The sequence below is a fragment of the Rhinopithecus roxellana genome, chromosome 4, assembly GCF_007565055.1.
Source record: "Rhinopithecus roxellana isolate Shanxi Qingling chromosome 4, ASM756505v1, whole genome shotgun sequence".
Taxonomy (NCBI): Eukaryota; Metazoa; Chordata; class Mammalia; order Primates; family Cercopithecidae; genus Rhinopithecus; species Rhinopithecus roxellana.
The window spans coordinates 32,376,310-32,382,829 of record NC_044552.1 but is presented as its reverse complement, the minus strand read 5'-3'; positions in this window follow the sequence as shown (position 1 = coordinate 32,382,829).

Here is a 6,520-nt window from a genome sequence, read left to right as displayed (position 1 = left end):
CCATAAATGTTGGGGTGATCAGACCCAACACCAGGCCATGGGGGCTACAAAGTCCGGCGGAGTCAAAGGAATGAGAAAAGAGAAGTAAAGAGTGCATAATGTGGGCCAGGACGACAACGCTGGTATGGAGGCTGCAAAGGCCCCAAGCTCAGGGAGCCCACACTATTTATTGGTGATCAAACAAAGAAGCAGGTGGTGAGGACGTGTGGATGTGGGGGTAAGCAGGTGAGGGCATGAGGATGTGGGGGTAGAAAGGTAGCGGTGCATGAAGCATAGCTGTGACAATTTAGCATTTTCTTTGACACATATAGAATATGCTCTGCTGCTTGAGATAATGGAGAACATGTTTACAAGCCTGGGAGAGCTACCAACAAGTCTGTGCACATTCCAGAGGCCATGAGAGGTTTTACGCCCTGAGCCCTGGATTCCATCCAAGCCACGAGGGGTTTTATGCCCTGGGCCTAGATTTGTGGTGCAGCAGGGCAACCTTCCACCCTTTGGCACAGAGCTTGGTGTTCCAAGGGCCACGAGGGGTTTTAGACACTGTACCCTGGACATCTTCCAAGACTCTTTTATATTATGACAGACAAGCCAGTCCTGCCTCAGCTCTTCTACCAACAGAAATCATCCTGATTTAGGGAGAATCCTAAATCTATGACTAAAGTCCTAATCAAAGAAAGTGGAGAGAGATTATAGACATGAAGACAGGGAGGAAGGCCATGTGAAGATGAAGGCAGACATTAGAGACACATTTCCACAAAACAAGGGACTCCAGGAGCCACCAAAAGCTGGAAGAGGCAAGGAAGGATTTTCTGTAGAGCCTATAATTGGGGGATGACCCAGCTAACACCTTGATTTCACACTTCTTGCCTCCAGAATTGTGAGATAATAAGTTTCTGTTGTGTTAAGTCACCAAGTTTGTGTTAATGTGTTACATCATCCCTGGGAAAATTAATACACCCCTTCGACCAAAAAGGAGAATGTGAAAGTTTTCATGTCAGTGTGAAGTGTTTTATAAAAATCCTGACAAATAGAGTTGAGAGGGGCTATGAAAAAAAGGGTCTTACGCTTGTATGCCTGATGACAAAATTATCACAAAAGATTCTGTGAAACTACAGTCTTCTACAAAGGCCATGGAAACCTTTTGCAAAAAAACACTTCTGTAAGGACATCCACCCAGGAACTCTGTCTATCCTTAGACAGACATCATCACCCTTACTGTTGATCATTGTAGCCAAGGATAATTGCCTCAAAACAATTATGTAATCTTCCTCATTTTTCATTAAAAAACTTTTGTTTTCCTTTATTTCCCTGAATATGCATATAGTTTACTATGGCATACATATTCCCATTGCAATGCCCTACGTTCAAATAAATACCGTTTTCTTTTAAAGAACCTCTTTCTGTTTTTTAGTTTGACAAAGCACTTCTAAATTCTTTGGAATTTGTATCTTCTCAAACAGGGACTATTTCTAAACTATTTCTTCCCCACTATCACTGTCTTCTCTTTTGTTTCTCTATGTGGTGCTTGTTACTTTTTAGTTTAAAAAAAATGTGCGATGAAATATTTAAAATATACAGAGAGTCATAAAGAATAATACAACTCTCCATTTGCCCAACATCCAGCTTAAGTTATAAAACATTGTCAACACAGTGAAATCTACAGTATATCCCTCCCCTATGTCTTCCTCTGCTGCCCCTTAGAGGAAATCATGTTCCTGACTTTGTTTATTCCCAGGCACTTCCTGTAACATTACTAGATGTGTATTTAGCCCTGGGCAATACGTTATGTCATTCTGCATATTTTTAAGCTTTGCAAAAATGGCATTGTGCTATGTGTATTCTTCTGCAACTTGTAATTTTTTTTCATTTCATTATGAGATTTATCCGTGTTGGAACAGTAGCTCTGGTTCTTTCATTTGTACTTAGGTGTAGTAGTCCACTCAATGAAAATAACACAATCATCTATTTTCCTACGGTTGGACATTAAGGCTTTATCTTTTTTTCTTCTTTTTTTTTTTTTTTTTGCCATTCAAACCATGTCTGTTATACATGTCTCATGGAGTGCAGACACAATAACCCTCTAGGATATATACTTAGCAGTGGATCCAGGAGGTACTCTCTTCAACTTAATTAGATACTGCCAAATTACTTTCCAAAGTGTGTCCACCAGCAAGTGTTTAGTCATTTTAGCTGTTTTACATCCACACCAACACTTGATATTTACAGGTTTTTAATTTTTTAATTTCTGTCAATCTCAAGAGCATAAAAGAAAACTCATTTCTATATTAAATTGCATTTTCCTATTTACCAGAAAATTGGAGCGATTTTTCTTTTTCTTTTACTTTTTTTGAGACAGAGTCTCATTCTCTCGCCCAGGCTGAAGTGCAGTGGTGTGATCTCAGCTAACTGCAACCTCTGCCTCCCAGTTTCAAGTGATTTTCCTGCCTCAGCCTCTTGAGTAGCTGGGGTTACAGGCATGTGCCACCACACCTGGTCAATTTTTGTATTTTTAGTAGAGATGGGGTTTCACCATGTTGGTCAGGCTGGTCTCGAACTCCTGACCTCATGATCCGCCCGCCTCAGCCTCCTAAAGTGCTGGGATTAGAGGCGTGAACCACTGTTCCTGGCCTCTTCTTTTCTTTTCTTTTCTTCCTTCCTTCTTCCTTCCTCCTTCCTTCTTCCTTTCCTTTTTTTGAGACAGGGTCTCATTCTGTCACCCAGGCTGGAGTGCAGTGGCGTGATCTCACCTCACTGCAACCTCTGCCTCCCAGGTTCAAGTGATTCTCCCACCTTAGCCTCCCAAGTAGCTGGGATTGCAGGCATGTGCCACCACACCCGGGTAATTTTTGTACTTTTAGTAGAGGTGGGGTTTCACCATGTGGGGGAGACTTGGAGCAATTTTTCATATGCCTATATGCTATTTCTATTCTTTCTTTTGTAAATTGCCTATTATTCTCTTTTGCCATTTTTTTCTATTGAGTTGTGTGTCTCTTTCTCATTGATTTCTAACAGTTTTTACATATTCTGGATACTGAACCTTTGTTGGCTGTGTGTGTTGCCCATACTTTCTCCTAGTCTATGGTTTAACTTTTTACCTTCTGGGTGTGTTTTAGCTTTCTTTTATACTTTGTGCTTTTATATCTCATTAAGAAATTTCTTTCTTTCTTTGTTTCTTTCTCTCTCTCTCTTTATTTTTTTCTGGAAACAGAGTCTTGCTCTGTCACCCAGGCTGGAGTGCAGTGGCATGATCTTGGCTCACTGCAACCTCCACCTCCCAGGTTCAAAGAATTCTCCTACCTCAGCCTCCCAAGTAGCTGGGACTATAAGCACACGCCACCAGGCCTGGCTAATTTTTTGTATTTTAACAGAGACAGTGTTTCACCGTGTTGCCCAGGCTAGTCTCAAACTCCTGAGCTCGGGCAATCCACCTCTCTCAGCCTCCCAAAGTGCTGGGATTATAGGCGTGAGCCACCGTGCCCGGCCTTCATTAAGAAATTTCTACCATGAATTCACAACAGCATTTTCTAGTATTTTATTCTTCAAGGTTTTAAGTTTTGCCTTTTCACATTTATGTCTGTAATCCTCTTGGACTTATGTTTTCCTTTATGATATGAAATAGAGATTTTTTTTATCACATACATAATCAATTGTCCTTACCCCATTCATTGAAAAAATAATCTTTTCCCCACTAGCACTAACATAACACATATCAAGTTTTTATATATATATATAATATATAAAAAATATATAAAATATATAATATATAATATATAATATGTATAAAACATATAATATATATTACATATATATTATATGTAATATATATTATATATAAAATATACACACACAGACATAAACATGGTGGGTATGTATATTGGTTGCCTATTAATACACAACAACTGATTCCAAAACTTAGCAGCTGAAAACAATAAATATTGATTATCTCACAGTTTCTGTGGTTTAAGAATCTGGGAATGGTCCAGCTAGGTAGTTCTGGATCAGGGTCTCTCACAAGACAGTGATTAAGGGGTTGACCAAAGCAGCAGTCATTTTGAAGCTCTACTGAAAAAGGACCCACTTGCAATTTCACTGTGTAGCTGATGGCAGACATCTGGCTCTCACTGGCTGTTGACCAGAGACATTGGTTCCTTGCCATATGCATCTCTCCTTAGTGTTGCTCTCAACATGACAACTTGCTTACCCTCCAAGTGAGAGATGAAAGAAAGTGACAGAGAGCTCTCAAGAATCACAACCTGTTCATTCTCTAATCTCAGAAGTGACACGAAGTGACACCTTATCATGTCTGTCATGCTCTTTGTATCAGAAGTGAGCCACCAAATCCAGCTCATACTCAAGGTCAGGGAAGTAGACAAGACTGTGAATACTCTGAGGTGGGGAAAATTGGGGTTATCTTAGAGTGGTCTACTACAGTTTCTATTTGTTGATCTATGCCAGCCTCCTCACCATACTGTCTTTTTTTCATTCTGTCTTAATTACTGTAGCTTGCACAAAGTCTTGTTATCCGGTAGAGAATGTTCCCCTACTTAATTATTATTCAGTATGTCTTTCCTATTTGGGGCCCTAAAAATAGAATCTAGAATCTGCTTGTTCATTTTAATTGAAAACCCCTGGGCCAGGCATAGTGGCTCATACCTGTAATCCCACTTTGGGAGGCCAAAGTGCTAGGATCACTTGAGCTCAGGAGTTCAAGTTGCCTGGGCAACATAGTGAGATGCTGTCTCTACAAAAAATAAAATAAAATAAATTATCTGGGGTTGGTGGTGCATGCCTATAGTCTCAGCTATTTGGGAGGCTGAGGTGGGTGGATGGCTTGAGCCTGAGAGGTCGAGACTGCAGTGAGCTGAGACTGCATCACTGTACTCCAGACTGGGCAACAGAGTGAGACCCTATCTCAAGAAAAGAAAGAAAGAAGAAGGAAGGAAGGAAGGAAGGAAGGAAGGAAGGAAGGAAGGAAGGAAGGAAGGAAGGAAGGAAGGAAGGAAGGAAGGAAGGAAAGAAAAGAGAAAAAGAAAAACTTTGTTGGGATTTCTGTTGGAATTTCATCACATGAACAGATTAATTGGTAAATGAATTGATATTTTATGATATTGAGTCTTCCTATTCATTTACGTGCTTATGTCTCACGTATTCTAAGAAGCTCACCAGAAAGATTAATGCAAAAGGGCCGGGAACAGTGGCTCATGACTGTCATCCCAGCACTTTGGGAGGCCGGGGCGGGCAGATCACCTGAGGTCAGGAGTTTGAGACCAGCCTGGCCAACATGGTGAAACACTGTCTCTACTAAAAATACAAAAATTAGCCAGCATGGTGGCAGGTGCCTGTAATCACAGCTACTTGGGAGGCTCAGGCAGGAGAATCGCTTGAACCCAGGAGGCGGAGGTTGCAGTGAGCCAAGATCACACCACTGCATTCCAGCCTGGGTGACAGAGGAAGACTCTGTCTTAAAAAATATATATATATTAATGCAAAAGAAGACAATTTGGGTGTCTTTTCAATAATTCAATGGTAGCACACAGTATAAGCAGAGTTTGTGTATGGCCCCAATTCCTGAGTTTAAAAGGTTTAAGGTCTAGCTCCATATAGAAGTCCTGTAGTTCTAATAGACTGTGTTTTGATAAAATACCCTCAATAAGTTAGTATGAGGTGTGCACATTTCTGCTGAAATCCTTATCCTGCCCATCCTTCTGCAGTGGACATCTATGGTTCAATTTGCCTGGCCATCCTCCCTTCCCATAAGAACATCATCACTCTTCTTTTGGGGAATGGATCCTCGCCAAACTCCAATCAGGTGGTCCTAATCCAGGTTGCCAATCACAGTGCTTCAATCACAGGAGTAAGCACAGGTCATAGGCCAGGCCAATCACAGCTCCTTCTTGGATTTTCCAATTTGATAAAATCCAGGCTGGCTGGATAAAATCCAGAGGGAGAATTTACTTCCTCTCCTAGTGAGAGGACAGCTGCCAAATTTCTAGTCTCATGGAGCTCGTGTCTGACAAACTGAAGCTGAGATGCACAAAGAAGCTGAGATGAGAGATGGAGACATCTTGGTGGTGGCCAGGTGGCTAGTGCCATATATATCCCTGCCCAACCTCATTTTGGTTACGTGAGCACCAGTCATTCCCATTTATTCTTTTAACAACAGGAAGTATTTAATGAGCATCTACTACTATGAGTCAGTCATTGAAGACACAGTGATGACTAAGCCTTCCAGTGAACACAAAATATATATTAAAGTAAAAAGTCCTGCAAGTTATGGACATTTGGAACCTAAGCAGACAAACCATGACTTAAATCTCATTTAGGCTGGGCACAGTGGCTACACCTGTAATCCCAGCACTTTGGGAGGCTGAGGCGGGAGAATCGCTTCAGCCCAGGAGTTGAGACCAGCCCGGGCAACATGGTGAAACCCCCATCTCCACAAAAAATACAAAAATTTACTGGGCGTGGTTTTGCAGCCTGTAGTCTCAGCTAATCGGAAGGCTGAGGCTGGAGGATT